Below are 20,453 nucleotides of genomic sequence, written 5' to 3' on the forward strand. Positions count from 1 at the left end.
ACCATTTTTTTTTTTCCTGGCGGGAAACTGATATCCAACTCTCACAGAAAAGAAATGGCGGAACAACAACGAGAAGACGAGCCGAGTCTGGGTCAATTGGAGGAAGAGTACACAGTGTGGAAGAAGAACTCGCCGTTCCTCTACGATTTGATCATATCCCACCCTATCGAATGGCCGTCTCTCACTGTCCAATGGGTCCCACAACCGCCCACCCACACCTCGGATTCATCTTTCGCCGTTCAAAAACTCGTCTTCGGGACCCACACTTCCTCGGGCGTCCCTAATTTCCTCATGGTCGCCGATGCTCACCTTCCTAGCAAAGCTTCTGAAGCCAACATCAATGGCGATGCTGAAAACCCCATCACACCTAAGGTCCGTGTTTTTTTGTTGTTGTGGTTTTTATGCTTGTTTTGGAGAGTTATTTTGTGGGTGTTTAATGTTTTTGTGAATTGTTTTGTGGGTCTTTTTGTATTTTGTTATTTTTATGAATTTTTTTCGTGGCTACCAAGTGTTTGTTAAAATGTCTAGCTGAATGTATTTATATGAACTGAGTCTTTGGTGGTTTCATGGGCAAAAAAATGACTCAAGAGTATTCCTTTCAAGAATTTTTTTGTGGGTACTCAGTGTTGAGATTTCAAGGTTTGATTGTTTTGTTTGGAATGTTTGTAGGTGGAGGTGACGCAGAAGATACGTGTTGATGGAGAAGTGAATAGGGCACGGTGTATGCCACAGAACCCGGTAGTTGTGGGTGCAAAAACAGGTGGGTGTGATGTGTATGTATTTGATTGTAGCAAGCAATTGGAGAAGCAAAAAGGGGGTGACTGTGAGCCTGATTTGAGGTTAAGGGGTCATGATATGGAAGGATATGGGTTGTCTTGAAGTCCCTGTAAGGAAGGATACCTTTTGAGTGGCTCACACGACTGTAAGATATGTATGTGGGATGTGTCTGCTGTGGCTCAAGATAAGGTGCCTGATGCATTGCATGTTTATAAGGTAATTTTCTTGAGTCAAATTTTACGTATTGGTGGTTGATGTTGGTATGTTAGTCATGCTGCATTGTTACTTTGTTTATGGGACTTGAGAATGTATCTCACAGGCTCATGAAATGTTGGTGTAAGATGTATCCTGGCATTCAAAGAATGAAAATTTGTTTGGGTCTGTGGGGGACGATTATCATTTGATGATTTGGGATTTGCGCACAAACCAACCCCAACAATCTGTCAAAGCTCACGAAAGAGAGGTAACAATCTTGAAAGCATATTAATTTCTGTGACAGTGGCTCTCCAATTTGTTTAATAAATGTCTTACCTACCATTTGCTCTAAATTTTCTGTGAATTTTTTTACCGAATTTCCATAATAATAAGTGTGCTGGATGCATTTTATTTTGTTCTGTCCTAAGCCAAAAAAAAAAAATTGTTTCTTTTATTGTGCTTTATTGATGCAATTAATTATAAGGTCTTGGGAAAGCCTGCTGGTTAGTTTATGTATAACATATATACTAGTAATTTCTGTTCCATAGTGTCAACCAACCTTTGTTACTGATGTTGAATTGAGATCTTTGTTACCCTCTGTTTCTCTCTGCATCTCCATCTCTTTGAAATGCAAACATTGTTGGCCTCTAATTTTCTTCAATTCTTGGTTCTAGTATGAATATTATGGAGATGATTCTTTTATGGTGATTCCAGGTGAACTATCTTTCTTTCAATCCTTACAATGAACGGATATTGGCTACAGCATCTTCAGATACCACCATTGGTCTCTTTGATACAAGGAAGCTAAGCGTGCCACTGCATGTTTTAAGCAGTCACACGTATGCTCTTCACCTATTGATTGATTTTATAATTCTGTATCATGAGTGAATTATCTGTGAATGATCTGCCCTTTGTTTGCCCAAATACCCCCCCCCCCCCTCCCCCCCCCTTCCTCTTTTTCTCATGCAAAGCCAATTCCTTTGCCAATTTTAATAACATTTATTCTCATATGTGTGCTTCTCTTAATGGTTATTGTAGTTGAAACTATCATCGATGCAATGTTTTCATCATGTCAGAATTCTTGTCAACTCCCCAAAATATACAGACTAAAAAGTTCTTGTAAATAGTTTTTAATGAATAATGGATAATGAGCTATGAAAATGAAGTGATGTTTGGCTTTTGGTGCACCTTTAGTCCGTATATCACTTTGAATTCAAATCTGTTGACAAGATTAAACTATTTTACATGTTCAAAGTATGTGTAGTATGTATACCAACAACTAATTTTTAACTGAATCTTGAAGCAGTGGTTCCATTTTTTGCATGGTAGTCAATAAGTTCTTGGTGCAACCCCTCATTTTCTTGTTCTCTTAACAGCTAATAATATTGATATCCTTGTTATTTCCTTGAATGCTGGGGATCTATATTGTTAAGTCTAGACTTCCATGTGCCATTAGATTATAACATTTTTTGACTCATTTTTGTCTAGCAATGGAATTAGGGTTAAAGATTATCATTATCTCAAACTTTGTCTCTTGGGAGTGTTAAGTGCGAACTGATACTTTTGCTGCTTGGTCAATTGAGTGATTTACTCTTTAACAAACTAATATGGCACAAGAGAAGCAAATTATACTTGCTTGACTTCTTGGTTGATACTCAAATGTGCTTGTTTGATTCTCTATTTTATGTTCTTACAGTTTGACATTGTATTCTTTTATGTCAAGAAATTTCTGTGGGTCTTGTCATATCGTTTTGAGATAAATTAGAGTGCAGAAATCCACTGGGGTACTGCTGTTTTTCCCCCTGCACTGGTTTCTCTGCCCTAGGTACTGCTGGATTTCTGTACTCTGCACTGGTTTCTCTGCACTGGGTACTGCTGGATTTATGCACTGTATAGCTGCTGCCTGCAGCGTGTGGGCTGCTGTTTTCTTAATGCAATTGCATCAATTGCACTCATTGAATAGGCTTGCTTGTGTATCTGATGGTGAAAGTGGTAATAAATACATGTGTGCATAATATTACAGATTGCATCATTCATTTCTTTTGAGCTGAATATTGCCAATTGTTGTACGTGTACAATTTTTTTGTGTGGATTATTTAATTAGTGTACTTGAAAATCTTAGGGTCTTCTTGGTTTTGGATGAGGGCTGTACTTATTGGATCATAGATGAATGTAGCCAATTGCTTTACTAGTTATATGTTTTGCTTTCAAGATCATATCTCCACTTCATGCAAGACCTGCTTGGAAAAATAGTACCTACTTTGGTATTTTGGATGTCAGAAACTTGAAAGAAAACATTGATTTTTTTCATTCATCAAGTAAAATTTGCACCGATATATTTCTCAGCTTAACAACATGTCCAGCCAATACTAAACTAACAATATCATTTCACATCACCGAAAATTATTTTCATATACACAAATATGCACTTCCACACAAATGTACAACACATCTATACACATAGCTCTTAGTTCCCACTATTTTCTTTAAGTGCAGGCAAATGAAGTCTGGTGGACTTTTTTGATGAGGCAACCTGTGGTGAACATAGAGCCAAAACTCACAATAAATTCAAATGAAATGGCTTAAATGCCCCACTTATAACTCAAAAAAAACTTAGTTTTGATAATAAAATGAAGTAAACAGTGTTTTATTACTGTGAACTCACATTACAAATATCACATGGCATATTGCAAAAGAGAGTACACTAAAGTAAAAACAAAATTCACTAATTAAATACAATGCTTATTGTGCAATTTTTAAATAACTTGCAATTGTACAAAATAATTTGAATGTATTCAACATCTTTAGCCCTACTGTCTATTCAATCTAACACGTCTTTCTGCCGTTTGAAATGATTGAGCTACAAATCACTTTATGTCTCAAGACGCTTGAAATGGTTGAGCTACAAATCACTTTATGTCTTCATGTTGTATAAATCTTTCGTCCAAACAATGCATATATTTTTGGATATTATAAATTTTTCTTTCAGTTCTCCTACTGAGCTTAACACTGATTCATCTTGATACTAAGATATTCTTTCCAATCAGTGAGGAGATACAACAGGATCAGTCTGATTAATGAACTCGATCAACTCATTTTGGTGAATGAGAATAGATTTTTTGGGCAGACTTTAATAGACTAGGAATGAATGGTCAATCCTTGAGATGCATCCCCCATAAATCTTGAAGTGGCAAACTTTGCCAATCTGTTCTCTTGTTAGATGCAAAATTACTAATTAATATGAACCACCTAGAATATTTTTTTTTGAGAATGTCTATAGACGCAAAAAATTTGACAAAATATTTCACATCTGTTGATGTAGTAGATTAATAATGGTAAGTAAGAAAGTGACGTTAGTGGTGGACTTAGATGAGAACTAATAAAAATTTGCCAACTTGTGAAAAATCTTGTGAAATATTTTTGTGTATTGCTCTTTTTTTATTTATTAAAGTGTTGAATTCATAACATTTTTACAACAAATTCTAGGTGTTAAGTTATTATTAGTTCTAATTTGAACCTACCATTGAAATTATTTTTTTAACCACCAATAACAGCCAGTAACATCCTGCTACTTAGAATTTATTGTGAAAGTATTATGAAAAATATTGTGAATGTAGAATTTCTTTTTCGTAAAAAAGTATTATTTTATTTATTGGCTAATATTTGAGCTTAATTAATAATATTAAAATGAAAAAAATAACTCTATTGGTTAACATTAGGGGGCCTTTCTTTTACACGGGGCCTTAGGCGACTGCCTCTCTTACTTATATGCTAGAGTCGGCTGTGGCCGCAACGTAAGAACTTCAATAAATAATCCTTGGCATTACCAGAACTTCACTTTCTTACAGCAACTTGTGGTATGAAAATCTTTTTCCCAGCTACAACCCAATAACCTTTTCTGGGGCAAAAAGTTGTTAACATGACAACCAACATAGACACAATCCACATTTTTTTTACTAATGTTTTTGCAGCCACAAAGTAAAAAAGAAAAAGAATACACGTGTGCATGCATGCACAACAGACTATGTTTTCAATTTTCACCCTTTTTTTCCTTGTTGGGTGGCTAAAGACACATCATTTATTATATGGTCCAAACTCTGAATACATCTTTTATTCCTCAATTATAAAGCTCATAATGCTTAGAAATTGGATGGTCACTTTCCATAAATTCTTCTGGAGTTGGGGACGAAAGGACAATTACAAACACTAAGGCTTTTCACTAACAATGAAATTGATAGAATAGAACTAAAAGTGTCACCTGCTCCACTTGAGAGACCAAGAACAGCCTATAGGATGAGAAAAATAGAATATTGATGATCATATCTCCATGATTACTCACCATTCTTTTCCTTGTGTGTAGACTTGTCAGCCTGACCCACCTATTCGACTCGATCCGACCCGAAGGCCCACGGGCGGATCTGAATACCTAGATGGGTCGGGTGTGGGTTTATCAGTGTGTCAAATTCGGTTTTTCGGTTCAGGTTCGGATTTCACATTCACTAACCTGTAGAAACCGACCCAACTCGTTAGAAACTTAAAAAGAAACAGAAAGGGTTTTCACGAATACATTTCAGTCTCTCTCACTCACCTCACGTTCTGCCTCTCTCCCTTTCTCTCTCAAATCCCTAACCGTAGCCCCCTTATTTTCGTCGCCATTATCAAGTTGATCGTTCTGCTACTGTTGTTGACTCACCGCTCTCCTAGGTTTGTTCTCGCTCAAACCCCTCTCTCTTGAAGCCTCCTCTGATCTACAATTTGAGGTTCTGATCTTGTTCATCTGATGGTGGGTCAAAAAATATATATATATATATATACATATATTTTTTTTATAAAAAAATTTTGTACTAATCTTGTGATGATTGGCCCAGATATTATTTTCTTATCAGAAACAAAATTCCCAGCAATAAAATTAGTGAATTTTTGAAGTTATTGGGTTTCTATAATATAGAATGTGTTGATCCGAGAGGGAAAAAGGAGGCTAGTGGTTGGATGGAAGATTGGAGTAGAAATGGAAATTACTTTCAAATCTAGTAATATAGTTAATGGATTAATTTTTTCTGATCCATCAATGAGCCTTGGCTGATTTCTTTTGTGTATGGTCCTCCAAATTACAATAACAGAGGTTTATTTTAGGAAGCTATTGAAAAGGTGGGAGATGCTTTTATGGGGTTGGATGTGTATTGGTGATTTCAACCATGTATTTTCCCAGGCTGACAAAAAAGGTGGTAAACCAGTGTCAAATTCTTCTAGAGGTGGCCCGAATGAGGTGATAGACAAGAAAGGGCTCATTGATCTCCAATTTTCCGGTAACCCTTATACATGGTCTAATAAAAGGGAAGGTTTTGCAAATATTAAAGAAAGATTGGATAGAGCTTTTGCAAATGAAAGATGGAGGCTAATTTTTCCAAGAGCTACAATTCATAATTTACCTGCCTCATCTTCAGATCACTCTCCCATTGTCTTATTCACTGAGGGTGAACAAAGAGATGTCAAAAAGCCATTTAAGTTTGAAGAGGCCTGGACAAGAATGAGACAAGCTTCTTTGTGGTGGAAAAAGCTTGGAGGTCTGATGTATATGGTACCTCTCTGTATAAAGTATGTAGGAAGATTAAAGAAACCAAGAGGGAATTCAGAAGGTGGAACAAAGAATGGTTTGGAAATATCTAGAAGAGAATCAAGGATTGCTGGATCAATTGGAAAAGATTCATAATGAAGATTCAACTCAGGAAAATCTGAACATAGAAGCTAATATTAACTTGGAACTCCAAGAATGGCTCCAAGGAAGAGAAATGTTATGGAGACAAAAGTCTAGAACCAAGTTTCTTGCTGCAGCTGATTTGAATACCAAATTCTTTCATCTCACAACTATTATTAGAAGAAGAAGAAATGCGATATATTTTCTAAAAAACCAGCTAGGTATTTGGGTTCGGGAAGAGAAGAAATTGGAAAATGCTTTGAAGATTTCTTTACAAACCTTTTTACATCTTCTAACCCCTCAATTCCCAGTAACCTTGAGAATCTTATAACTCCTAGCATTTCTGATGAGGATATAGAAATGCTATCTAAAATTCTTTTGCCAGGGGAGATTAAGGAAGTTGTCTTCAGTATTGGGTCAAATAAAGGTCCAGGGCCTGATGGGATGTCAGCACATTTCTTTAAGTGTTATTGGAATATAATTGGGGGTGAAGTTATTGAAGCCATCACTACCTTCTTCCAAAGGGAGTACATGTTGAAGGAATAAACCACTCCTTTATATTTCTCATACCTAAAGGGAGTAATGCTACAACTGTCTCTCAATATAGGCCCATAAATTGTGCAATGTCTTATACAAGATCATCTCTAAATTGCTGGCTAATAAGTTAAAGTAGATTCTTCCCAAATTGATTTCACTTGGCAAACAACGTTTGTTCTAGGCTGAAAAATTCAAGAGAACACGTTTTTGGCACAAGAAATCCTAATGACAAGAGAAAGAAAAGAGGTAAGAAAGGTTGGATGGGTTGAAGATAGACATGGAAAAGGCCTATGATAGGTTGGAATGGTGCTTTTTAGAGAAAGTTCTTCAGGCCTTTGGTTTTCCAAGCATCTAGATACAGTGGGTTATGCAATGTGTAACTACAACTTCTTTCTCAATTTTAATCAATGGCAGACCATTTAGCTTTTTCAAACCTAACAGAGGAGTAAGGCAAGGAGATCCCTTATCTCCCTTCCTGTTTGTCCTAGCAACAAAAGTCTTGCCAGACCTGATGCCTATCACCCACCTTCAATTTGCAGATGACTTGTTCCTATTTGCTCAAGCTAATGAGGAAAATATAGAGAGCATTAAAGCTTGTCTTGAAACTTTGCTAGATGTCAGGGCAAGAAGTTAACCTATTAAAGTCAGTGATCATTTTTAGCAAGAATGTGCAACAAAGTGAAAGAACTCGCCTGGCAAACTCAATGGGAATAAAATCCTCAAATAGGAAAGAGAATATCTGGGTATCCCAATGGTCTGCTCTTTTGAATTGGAGTGGGCCAGTTCTCATCTCTACTTGTCGCCGATATTAGCTAAGGTTTTAGATAGAGATGGTTACAGGCCCTCTATGGATTGTATATCTTTTGTTTCTTTGTATCAATAAAGTATTTATTCAACAAAAAAAAAAAAATTGGAAAAAGAGAGAAATGAAAGGAAAGGAAAGGAAAGGGAGGGGGGGGGGGGGGGAGAGAGAGAGAGAGAGAGAGAGAGAGAGAGAGAGAGAGAGAGAGAGAACTTCAGCTAACATATGATGGTGATGGTGGACCCATATGATGCCCACCAAACATGACCAAATGAAAAAGCTCTTCACTGCTTCTGCAACCATTTGTGCAATCCATGTGAACCACGAATCTCTCAGTCTCTCTCTCTTCATTGACTAGGTTTATTACTATTCTTAGAGCATCCACAGCAGTGGAGCTAAAAATTTAGTTTTTTAGCTTATTTTATCTATTTTACCTGTACACATGCTACAGCAGTTGATCTATTTTAGCTTTCAACACAATAAAATAATATAAACATCACAATAAAATAATATATCATCTACAATAAAATAATATATCTCACTACCCAAAAACATCCACAGCACCAACCACAATTACCTCTACCATTAGCCACACCCACAACCACCATCACCGGCCACAACCACCACTCTACTTTGCAACCACAATACAACATAGAAAAAACAAAAACAAAAACAAAACCACAACCACAATCACAACCCGTCACCACTAGTCACCACAAACCACCAGCCATGACAACCACAACCACAACCATAACCCACTGCCACTGCCACAACCATAAACCACAAAACTCATAGCCAAAATCTACAAAATCCACTGCCAAAGCCAAAATCATCCTCCCACACNATTTATTAAAGTGTTGAATTCATAACATTTTTACAACAAATTCTAGGTGTTAAGTTATTATTAGTTCTAATTTGAACCTACCATTGAAATTATTTTTTTAACCACCAATAACAGCCAGTAACATCCTGCTACTTAGAATTTATTGTGAAAGTATTATGAAAAATATTGTGAATGTAGAATTTCTTTTTCGTAAAAAAGTATTATTTTATTTATTGGCTAATATTTGAGCTTAATTAATAATATTAAAATGAAAAAAATAACTCTATTGGTTAACATTAGGGGGCCTTTCTTTTACACGGGGCCTTAGGCGACTGCCTCTCTTACTTATATGCTAGAGTCGGCTGTGGCCGCAACGTAAGAACTTCAATAAATAATCCTTGGCATTACCAGAACTTCACTTTCTTACAGCAACTTGTGGTATGAAAATCTTTTTCCCAGCTACAACCCAATAACCTTTTCTGGGGCAAAAAGTTGTTAACATGACAACCAACATAGACACAATCCACATTTTTTTTACTAATGTTTTTGCAGCCACAAAGTAAAAAAGAAAAAGAATACACGTGTGCATGCATGCACAACAGACTATGTTTTCAATTTTCACCCTTTTTTTCCTTGTTGGGTGGCTAAAGACACATCATTTATTATATGGTCCAAACTCTGAATACATCTTTTATTCCTCAATTATAAAGCTCATAATGCTTAGAAATTGGATGGTCACTTTCCATAAATTCTTCTGGAGTTGGGGACGAAAGGACAATTACAAACACTAAGGCTTTTCACTAACAATGAAATTGATAGAATAGAACTAAAAGTGTCACCTGCTCCACTTGAGAGACCAAGAACAGCCTATAGGATGAGAAAAATAGAATATTGATGATCATATCTCCATGATTACTCACCATTCTTTTCCTTGTGTGTAGACTTGTCAGCCTGACCCACCTATTCGACTCGATCCGACCCGAAGGCCCACGGGCGGATCTGAATACCTAGATGGGTCGGGTGTGGGTTTATCAGTGTGTCAAATTCGGTTTTTCGGTTCAGGTTCGGATTTCACATTCACTAACCTGTAGAAACCGACCCAACTCGTTAGAAACTTAAAAAGAAACAGAAAGGGTTTTCACGAATACATTTCAGTCTCTCTCACTCACCTCACGTTCTGCCTCTCTCCCTTTCTCTCTCAAATCCCTAACCGTAGCCCCCTTATTTTCGTCGCCATTATCAAGTTGATCGTTCTGCTACTGTTGTTGACTCACCGCTCTCCTAGGTTTGTTCTCGCTCAAACCCCTCTCTCTTGAAGCCTCCTCTGATCTACAATTTGAGGTTCTGATCTTGTTCATCTGATGGTGGGTCAAAAAATATATATATATATATATACATATATTTTTTTTATAAAAAAATTTTGTACTAATCTTGTGATGGATGTGGCGATGGTGGGCGATGGAGTGGTGGTGGTACCGGTTTGGTGTTTTCTTTCTCTTTGTTTCAGTTTCATAGATTTGGGTATTATGGTGTGTTATTTGATTTCTTTAGGTTTGGATTGTGATTTTTGTCCTTTGGGTTTTTGATTTCTCTCTATGTTCTTCGGGTTTTTTTTTTTTGGAAAAATCTCTATGTTCTTTGGGTTGATTTCTGTTGGGTTTGGGTTTTGATTTTTGTTGGGTCTGGGTATTGAGTTCTGTGTAACTATTCTTCATATTTTTTGTGTTCTTGTTCTCTCTGTGCTTCAGACCCGAATCACCCGACGGCTCCGACCCGCTCATCCGACGACCCGAGCCACCAGGTCTGACCAAACGTTTGGGCGGTTGCGGGTCTATTTTTTGTTTACCCGATCCGATCGGGTCAGGTGCGGGTCAAGCCAAAACCCGATCCGACCCGACCGTGGACAGCCCTAATGTAGATTGTTTTCTTTGTATATTTGCATTCTTTTGTTTGTCTATCTCTATCTCAGGCAGATTACTTTTAAAAAAAGTGAACTACAAGGAGTCTGTAAACTATCGGCAATACACAAAACAAAAGCACAATGCACAACTAGACACAGGCCCACAGGCCTACCTCAAAATAATTACAAGGAGGATAAGGTGCACTCTAAAGGCCTGAAATCTAAAGAATAGAGGAACATGTTTTGCTAGATAATTACTCTCTTAAGCTGAATTTTGCGTCTGTACCAAAGTCAAAAGTAAGACAAACCCATTAACCAAAATTGAAACCTTCATCAGAAATAGCCAAAGGAAAACTATTCCAAACCTCAAAATAACTCAAACTCAGCAACTATAATTGAAAATCCAAATCAAAACAAACCAAAGCAATAATAACACAGACCCAATAACAAAAATTAATACCCAGATCATAATCAACAAAGAAAAACTATACCAAACCTCAAAATAACACAAACCCAACAACAACACCACAACCAAAATCCACAAACCCAAAGCCAAAATCATCCACCACCACCACAACCAAAATTCACAAACCCACTATCAAAATCATCCACCACCACTACCATAGCCAAAATCAACCACCAAACCCATATGAAAATACATTTAAAAAAAAAAACTCAATCATAGCAAATAGAATAGAGAGATGGGCGGCAGCGATGGCTTATGGCTTGGGGAGGACAGTGTCGGCGTGGGTTTGATCGGCGAAAGAGAAGTGGGCGGAGGCGTGGGTTGGAGACATGGATCAGCGGCTTGGGGCTTGGGCCGATGATGTTGAGGCTGGCGGAGGCGTGTGTCGGAGGCTTGGGGCTTGGGTTGGCTTGGGCCAGTGATGTTGACGCCGACGGAGGCGTGGGTCGAAGAGCACGGAGAGAGAGAGAGAGAGAGGAATTTTTCTTATTTTAATCACTGGCCAAATAAAATAATATATATATATATATTTTAGCTCTCATGAACAGTGCACATCTATAGATAGATGTACATTGTAGCTGAAAAGCAAAAAATTTTGCTTATAGCTCCACTGCTGTACTCTTCTTTTGTGATAAGTGGTGCTAAAAAATAGCAATATAGCTATTTAGCACCACTACTGTGAGTGCTCTTATGAGAGAGGTACAAAAATCCAAAACCCCATTTCTCGAATTTTGTAAAAGAGTCTTTCTCTGCTACTACCCAACCACTAGGGATTGTTTTCTAGTTTTTGGCAAAGTGATATGGTCGTACTGTTGTTGTTGGTGGTGGTTGTGAGTCTCTCTTCCCATCATCGACGAACCACACTGTGGAAACCTATATGATTTGCATAAGATTGCTAAAACTGTTAATTTTTTTTTACCCAAAAAAATTACAACAAATTCTATTTTTACTAAATGCTTATAAAGTAATCAGCTTTATAATAAATAATTAAATATTATTGGCTCAAAACTTTGTAATTCTGTGATATAATATTTTCTTAGAGAATTAAGATCAAAATCTATTTTTTATTGTTGTAACTATCGAATTATAAAAATAATGACAAATTTACCATATATATAATAAACTTTTCTTTGGTGATAATTCTATAGTTACAACAAGATGGTGAAGATTCGAATTCTGAATGTCTTAAGAAGAAATATTAGGAGATCGATGCTAATTAGTTGAGTTTTTGGCATGTTAACATAAGTTTTATATAGTAAAAGATTGATTTTAATATACTATAAAATTTATTTTATATATATATATATATACACCTAATAAACTCATGTGTCACAAAAAAAATAAAATGTTCAAATATTTATTTGTTGTGTTACATCAATTTATATATTTTTTTTATTGTAAAATTGATAATAATAATAATAATAATTTCTTTAAAAAACATTTTGGAATATTTTGTGTAAGTCGTTTTGCATACGCTGTGCGTTTGAAGGGAAAGATCATAAATTTCTAGCATGCTGTTCAAGGATGTATAAAGATTTTGCTTTTATAGGTGTAGAAAACATAATGATTGCTTAAATATTGGGGTTATGGACTAATTTGACAGAAGAAACAGTGATGATACTATTCCCATCTATGCCGTCTTAAAAATTTTGACAATGAGTAATGCTATAGTCATGAACTATTTTACAAAAAATTTTACAAACTGTTGATGTGACCAACCTTTTATTGGTTTTCATCTAGGCTCACAATTAATATCACTTTTTCATTTATCAATAATCACTCACCACATCAGCAGTTTGTAAAATTTTTTGTAAAATAATTTGTATCTCTAACATTATTTTTTGACAATATGCCATAATTTATGGGGTTGAAAATATAATGAAAACAAAACCCAAAAGGCAAGTTTTAATTATGTGCATAAACTTTTAAATTAAACCATCAACCTCAATTATTTTATTTTATTTTTTCTTGATTTTTCTTGTGACTAAGACAATTTGGTTGTTCATGACTTCATGCTGAGAGTCTTTGGAGAACTCTTGAAGCAAGAAAATCTTGTGCCATTTTGGAAGCCAATTCTTTTCATTGGAAGTTTCTTCTAATAACTCTTTCAAGACCCAATTCATTGAAATCATTGATTTCCACTGTACCAAACAACAAAAATTAAAAATCATTGAGGTTTGATTAAACTCTTAATATGGAATCTCTTTTGCATGTTTATTTTTATTATGATAGACTGCTTAGGTTATTTTAGTTCAAGCTTCACATCAGAATCCCTTTAAATATGTTTTAGATGACTCCTTTTCTATGCTCTATGGAGTCCTGAGTGCACATTCTGGGATCCATATTTCTTCATGTCTAATCCAAAACCAGTAGATGAAGAATGTTGTAGAATACCAAGATGCTTTAAACATATTTATTTTCAAGCTGTCAATTACTTTTGCTTAGCTGCAGGTTGCATGGCCGTAATATCATTACAGCAGCACACAAATGAAAGAGCTCGCTCTCTCTCTCTCTCTCTCTCTCTCGCGGTAGAAAGAGGGGATTTATTTATTAATAATAGAGAGTACTATTACATCAACTTTAGTCCATAGGACACTTCTGTGGAGTTCTTTCATTGGAAATATTCTTTTATGGTGCACTGTCACTCCCTTTCCCTTGTTGTTAGTCCATCTGCCACTCCATTCTCTTCATGGTATACCATAGGTGATGAGGAAGGACGGTTCATTCTTGAGTGAGTAGGGTCCTGCAATCACATATCAAAATAGCAATTTTTGGTGCCATTACACCACATGTTGATAGTCGATTCATAACAAGCACAAAATCAATATTGTAAGGACAAGAAATTTAGAGGCCCAAACCCAATTAGAATAGTGCAGTTTGTACCACCAAACTAGGCCCAAACTAATAGATATTTGTTAAGAGATTGGGTAAAACAAATTGAGCTAAGTCCTAAGATTCAAACACGAAGGGAATGAACCGAAGTTGAAATTAAGTAAATTGGTGGTTCTTTACAAGCTCGCCCGAGGACGATGTTCTTATGCAAGAGTACACACTGTTCTCTCTCTTTCTTTCTTCTCACTGTTCTTGTTCTAGTCTCCTTTCCGTAATTTTTTTTTCCCGAATCCCTTCACCTGGAAGTTCTCTTCCTTTATATGCTTTTAAGCTTCTTGCATCCTAGCCCCCCATCTGCGATCCTCTAGATTCTCTTTAGGACACTTGTCCCATTAGACTTCTGTTGAAGGTGGTAGAAGGAGCTGCTTAGCTGTGAATCATTGTTCGGGTCATTTCCTCATCAATGCAGCTGATAAAGCTGTTGCTAGTCATTTAATGCGGAGGCAGTAGGTGAGCTTTCACAAGAAACTTCTTTCAACTACCTTGACTTTCTCTCTAAATGCCATTCTCTCCATTCGGACTTCCAAGAAGTGTTTTGTCTCTTCCCCTCCTATCCTTGGGCCAACCCACTCCTCAGGCTTAAAATGCTTTTACAATGATACTCACAACAGTTTTATTCTTCCTCGGTCCTCGGGTCCCCACAAATATCTAGATTTATATATATTTAAAGCCAAATTACCAAGCCATATTTCAATATCTTACTGCCCGTATTTCTGCCAAGTGATTAGTAGAAGTACCTATATGTATTAACTATCCTTGACTATCTCGCAATACAACCCCCCACCAGTGGCGGAGACAGGAAATTTTTCCAGGGAGGTTCAAGATAAGCATAATAAAGTTTTTATGTATAAAAAAAATCTTAATTTCACAAATTAACTTTAACTTAAAAATTCTTTCATGGCACTAAAATAACTTATAATTGATTCTGAACTAAAATGGTGCAAACAACATGAGAGCTCATTTTTGCATCAATTGTAAATCTTTCCCCCATAAATTATTACAGAATATAAAAACCTGAATATTAAATTTTATAATCTCAGTATTTCCAATTGATAGAATAAACAAGTTTATAATGATAATTTAATTTAATTATCCAAGCCACTAATATCCATAGTTAGTTTAAATACGGTGTGTGTACATTACGGTAAGTATACGGACGAATATAATTCAACATTTTAAAGAAAAATACGTTTCAAAAATTTGGCAGAAAAATACAGAAATGGAGAAATAATGGTATGTGTATTGTATGTGTATAATACGTTTATCATTAAAAAAATTGCCATTTAAAATTTGGAAACATTTGTCATAGGGCAATACTACATCCACAATATTTTAACAATAATTTTACAACAAATTCTAGATGGCAAGTTGTTAGTGATGTTAATGGTGGCTCAAATTAATTAAAACCATTAATTGCTTCTCATCTAGGATTTGTTATGAAATTACTGTGAATATATAGCATTACTCTGTCATATATATTTTTTTAAATAAATACTATAATCTTTGTATTGCATAAGATTCTCACCAATTTAATTTTGAATAATCTATTTAATAAAAAATTATTTTAATAGACGTTAATAGTAACATTATTAAGTAATTAATATTCATCCAAAAGCTAATAATTGAATTATTATTAGCTATCATTGATTGCTATTTTTTAGGAATTGTTTAATTGCTTTTTGCTATTTTTTAGGATTTGTAACAAAGGATACGTGTTTCACTGTTTTAAGGCTATTTCTTAGGAGTTGTTTAAGCATTTTATAGCCCATATGTTTATGCAGTTTATCCTTATATATTAAGAAAATTCAGAAAATTAATTATGGCTTTAAAAAATTTCAAAAATACTCATAATCTAAGTAGATAATCCTTATTCTTAAAAAATAAAAAATATGGTTAAAATTGTAATTCAACCAAAAAAAAAAAAAAAACTACGTGAGAAATGTTTTTCCTAAAAATTAACACACTTTCTATCTAAACATATGTCACACAGGTTTTATACAATTTTTTTTTCCTAAAAATTAGCACACACTAATCCCATCAGTTTACTCCATTTCAAATTCTAAATTTTAGTTTTATAAAAATCATTTCTTGTATTATCTTGAAAACTTATATTAAACTCAAAATAAAAGAAGAGTCTTATCAGACGTGCGGAGTGCATGTGATGAGGCTAGTAACTTGTATGCGTTACAAACAAGAATGAAAGCTTCATTCCAAAATAACGTGTAAGAGCATTTCCAGCAGATTCTCCAAATTTTTGTATCGTTTGGAGAATGAAAAGTGACTTTTACCTTTTAGCTACCCACTTTTTCAAATACACTTTCCATCAAATTCTTTATTAAATTTTCTATCTTATTTAAATATTATTTCTTCATTCATTTTTTATTCTTTTTTTATCATCTGTATTCTTCCTATATTCATTTCCAACAATTATTTTTTTCAATGAAAAGTGTTATATTCACAACATTTTTGGCAATACTTTCACAAGAATTACATCAAAATCTTATGTGAAAAGTTGTTACTTGTTCTAATTTGAACCCACCGCTAAAATTATTTTTTTACTCACCATTATTAACTAATAACAATCTATTACTTAAAATTTATGTGAAAATATTGTGGTAGCATTTCTCAATTAAGATTTTTTATTTTTTTATATTATTTTCATTTCTTTCAATTCATTCTCATCCATACGTTTTCATTTTTTTTCTTTTTTCTTGTTTTTCTCCCCACACACATGTCCAGCCTATCTCTACCCCCCCCCCTTCTTTTTTTTTTTTTTTTTTGTTTTTTCTCCCTCACATTCAAGAACATTCCAACGAGCTCTTTTTTTTTTTTTTTTTCTCCAACTCTCTCTCTCTCTCTCTCTCTCTCTTTTACTTGATTCCAGAACATTATCAGCTCTCTGCAATAAGAAAAGAAAGAAAAGTCCTATAGAGAAAGAACAAGAGAGATGGGTCACTGTCATTGGTCGTCTTTGCCCCAACGCAGTCTAGATGGGTCAGATGGCTTTTGCTTTTGTCTTTTTTTTTTGGTTATGATTTGATTAATTTTAAATTGTGTTTGTGAGTTTATATTCTGATAATCTGATTATGCTTAAGTTTAGAGATGTTTGAGAGAAAGATTGTTGTGTTTGTAGCCGTTGTGTTTATAGCTGTGAGAGGAGAGAGAAAGAATTGTTTTTTTTTATTGATATGTATGAATTTTTTAAGTAGAAAAATTGATTTGGAGTTGCTACAGTGTTCTCTAGATTAAGAGAACTACTGTAGCAACTTCAAAAAAAATTTAGCAAAGTTTTGTGTTTAGAGATACTGTTGGAGTGTGAACAATGTGCTTTTTTCTCCAAAAAGTAGAGAGAGAGCATCTATTGGAGATGCTCCAAGCACGTGTACTTTATGCGTGACATACGCGTAATTACCAACTAGAGTAATATCCTTTCTCAAAAAAAAAAAAAAAAAAAAAAAACTAGAGTAATATCAATTAAACAAACAATTAACAAATTACTACTATCCCTATCGCTTCTCAAAAAAGAAAAAAAAAGAAAAAGAAAAAAAAAGCAAATTACTACTATCAAATTATATTAAATTTAATTGAAGTGCTTTAGTTACTTTAGTTTTTTTTTTCTTGGGTTTGTCTCTTGACTCAAATAATACTGAGCTGGAAACCACAAAAATAAGTTACTGTAGTGATGGCGCTTGATGAGTGAGTTGCTGTAAGCATTATTAGCATTGAAAATTCCAATTCTACTCTATTTTATCATTTTAAAAAGTCACTTTATCATTATATCGTACCATTTTACAATACCTTCAGCATCCCAAAACTCTATTTTTATTAAAATATTATTTTTTAATCTTTTCTTTATTATTTTTTTCCAACCGTCACTTTTTTTCAGACTTGGCATGATTCTACAGTCACATTTTCCTGGGCTTTCCAATAGTCATTTTTGAGAATTTGAGAATGTATTTAAAGAAAAATTTAAAATAATAGTAATGAATAATATTATATTTTGAAGACCAAAACAGAACATTTAGACTGTTCATTGTAGTCTCTAGAACCATCCGGACCCTTGATTAGTTTCTACTCTCTTTAAACCCTTTTCTCTGAACTCTCTAGAACCCATCTTTCTCTTGTATCTGTCTCTCTCTCCACGCCATTTAAAACCCACACCCTCTTTGAGATTCACACACACACACACACAGTCTCCCTCTTTCTGTCTCTGTACAAAACCGCACACAAACACAAGCTAAATCCCTATTTTTCTTGCAGAGAGATAAAAGAAACACAAACACAAAAACTCTAGTACATTGATCAAAACCCACCTTACAGTCAACACCAACACCGACGGAACTTCGTTTTTGTAAAATCTTAACCTAAACCAAAAACCCTTGAGAATCTCCGTTTGAAGAGAGAGTGATAGAGTGAAGAGTTAAATGGGTAGATCTATCTAGACTGTTGGGTTTATAAGATGAGTAAATCGGCAAAGGGATTTGGAGATGGGTGAGGGTGAATCGGTTGAGCTACAGTGAGAGATAAGAGAGAGGCCGTGTGAAGCTTCAGCAATGGAGATGGGTGAGAAATTCGGAGATGGAGCTTCAGAGATGAGAGAGCAGGTGGAGAAACAGAGAAGGAAGAGAGAGAAGAGAACAGAAATAATGAGAGAGATGAGAGAGAAAGTTCGGGGGAAAAAGGCATCATAAATATATATATTTTTTTACAATACAGCTACAGTGCAATTCTACCTATAGAATTGCACTGTAGCAGTATTGCAAAAAATTTGCAATACTTGCGTTTACAATTCTCTGATGCAGAGCACTTCGGGGTTACAAATGCCAAATTTCCTTACATTTGGCATTTGTATTCCTCAATGCTAATGCTCTAAGAGCATCTTTAGTAGTGTATGTATCCGGGTTTGTTTGCTAAAATTTGGAGAATCTGTGCACTGTTCATGCTCCAACAGGCTCGGTAAACCTGGATTTTTTTTTTTTGCTAATGAACAATAGCCCATCAGGTCTGATGGGCTACTGTACATTAGCAATTGAATTTATTGGATTAAAAAATTATACTAGCTATTTATTATATCAATTCTTTCTCTCTCCTCCGGATTTCTTTTTTTCTCTCATTCTCTCCGTTTCTCACATAATCCAAACACAAAACACAAAACACAAAACAAAATCCAATTCTTAAAATAAGTTGAATCAAAACAAGCAAATATGAAAAAAGAAAAAAAAAAAAAAAAGAACAAGCCAATTTGACCCCGTTTCTCACATAATCACAAACATATCTGAAAAAATAAAGTTGAATCAAAACAAGCAAATATGAAAAAAGAAAAAAAAAAAAAAAAAGAACAAGCCAATTTGACCCCGTTTCTCACATAATCCAAACATAGAACACAAAACAAATTCCAATTCTTATAAAATAAAGTTGAATAAGAAAAAGCAAATATGAAAAAAAAAGAAAAAAAGAAAAAAGAAAAAGAACAAGCCTATCTGACCTAGCCTGGTGGTGGGGAGGAGGACGAGCGGCGGTGGGACGGCGGACGTGGTAGTGCATGGTGAACGCTGATCTTCGACGGCATGGTGATCCTCGATCTCTGAAGGCATGGTGAACGTCGATCTCCCAGTCTTTCTCCTCTCTCTCTCTGTCTCTCTCTCTTTTCTCTGATGTGAATAGCAAATGATCATGTTGCTGGAAGGTTCTTGAGGAGAAAAAGAAATAAAAGAAGGAGGATAGAGGACACGTGTGTGAAGGAGAATGAAATGAAAGAATAAAAAATAATATAAAAAATAAAAAATCTTAATTGAGAAATTCTACCACAATATTTTCATAATAAATTTTAAGTAACAAATTGTTATTAGTTAATATTGGCGAGAAAAAAAAATAATTCAGTGGTGAGTTCAAATTAGAATTAGTAACAACTTTCCACATAAATTTTGTTGTGAAAGTACTGCGAAAAATGTTGTAAATATAACACTTTTCATTAAAAAATATAATTGTTGGGAATAAATATAGGAAGAATAAAGGGATAATTACAGCAAACCCACCTGAGGTTTGGCTCGTTTGCACTTTGCCTACCCGTGGTTCAAAACTTATCACTTTGCCCACCTGTACTTCAATCTGTTACCCATCCGTTACTCACCTCACCCTCAGACGTTAGAAAAACACCATTTTATTAAAAATAGAACATAACACGGATCAAATACGAACCATTACATCTTTTCCTCAAGAACACAAGAACACAACATTTATAAATATAGTTCAAAATTTTCAGTTACACACATCCAAAACCAATTAAATCCTTTGAATGCATACCAAAATCCCTCTCATTTTTCAAACCCAAACTGTAATAAAAAAAAGTTTTAGAACCCAATCATA

At 34.8% G+C, this 20,453-nt stretch overlaps 1 long non-coding RNA gene and 1 pseudogene across 1 annotated transcript; one reads left to right on the forward strand and one right to left on the reverse strand.

Annotated features, from left to right (window-relative positions):
- Nucleotides 1-3,183, forward strand: LOC112023979 (WD-40 repeat-containing protein MSI2-like; annotated as a pseudogene).
- Nucleotides 3,184-13,594: 10,411 nt separating this feature from the next.
- On the reverse strand, nucleotides 13,595-20,023 carry LOC136067066 (uncharacterized). Its single transcript, XR_010628571.1, has 2 exons — nucleotides 19,573-20,023; nucleotides 13,595-13,938 (listed from the first exon to the last, which is right to left on the reverse strand). It is a non-coding gene; the product is annotated as an uncharacterized LOC136067066 (long non-coding RNA).
- Between the last annotated feature and the right edge of the window lie 430 nt (nucleotides 20,024-20,453).

This window comes from Quercus suber, unplaced genomic scaffold, assembly GCF_002906115.3.
Source record: "Quercus suber isolate HL8 unplaced genomic scaffold, Cork oak 2.0 scaffold_56, whole genome shotgun sequence".
Classification (NCBI taxonomy): domain Eukaryota; kingdom Viridiplantae; phylum Streptophyta; class Magnoliopsida; order Fagales; family Fagaceae; genus Quercus; species Quercus suber.